Below are 730 nucleotides of genomic sequence, written 5' to 3' on the forward strand. Positions count from 1 at the left end.
GGAACTCAAACAATTTAACAAGAACAAAACAAGCAACTTGATTAAAAAATGGGCAAAAGAGAATTAGGTAGGCATTTCTCTAAGGAAGATATACAAATGGCCAACAAACATATGAAAAAATGCTGAACATCACTCAGCATCCAGGAAATGCAAATCAAAACTACACTGAGATACCATCTCACCCCAGTTAGGATGGCTAAAATCCAAAAAGACTCTGAACGATAAATGCTGGCGAGGTTGCGGAGAAAAAGGAACTCTCATACACTGTTGGTGGGACTGCAAAATGGTGCAGCCTCTATGGAAAATGGTATGGAGGTTCCTCAAACAACTGCAGATAGATCTACCATATGACCCAGCTATCCCACTGCTAGGAATGGAAATCATCAAGTCGAAGGTATATCTGTTCCCCAATGTTCATTGCAGCACTCTTTACAATAGCCAAGAATTGGAACCAGCCCAAATGTCCATCATCGGATGAGTGGATATGGAAAATGTGCTATATCTACACAATGGAATACTACTCAGCTATAAAAAAGAAAACAATAGTGCCATTTGCAACGACATGAATAGACCTAGAGAGAATTATATTAAGTGAAACAAGTCATTGGTGGGAGCTAAAAATAAATAAATACATACACAAACAACCTGGTGGGGGGGGGGGGAAGAAGACACAACAATACAATTCCTTGAAGTTGATATGACAAGTGAACAGATATGAGGTTGTTGGGAG

Source organism: Galeopterus variegatus, unplaced genomic scaffold (genome assembly GCF_000696425.1).
Source record: "Galeopterus variegatus unplaced genomic scaffold, G_variegatus-3.0.2 Scaffold130, whole genome shotgun sequence".
Lineage (NCBI taxonomy): Eukaryota > Metazoa > Chordata > Mammalia > Dermoptera > Cynocephalidae > Galeopterus > Galeopterus variegatus.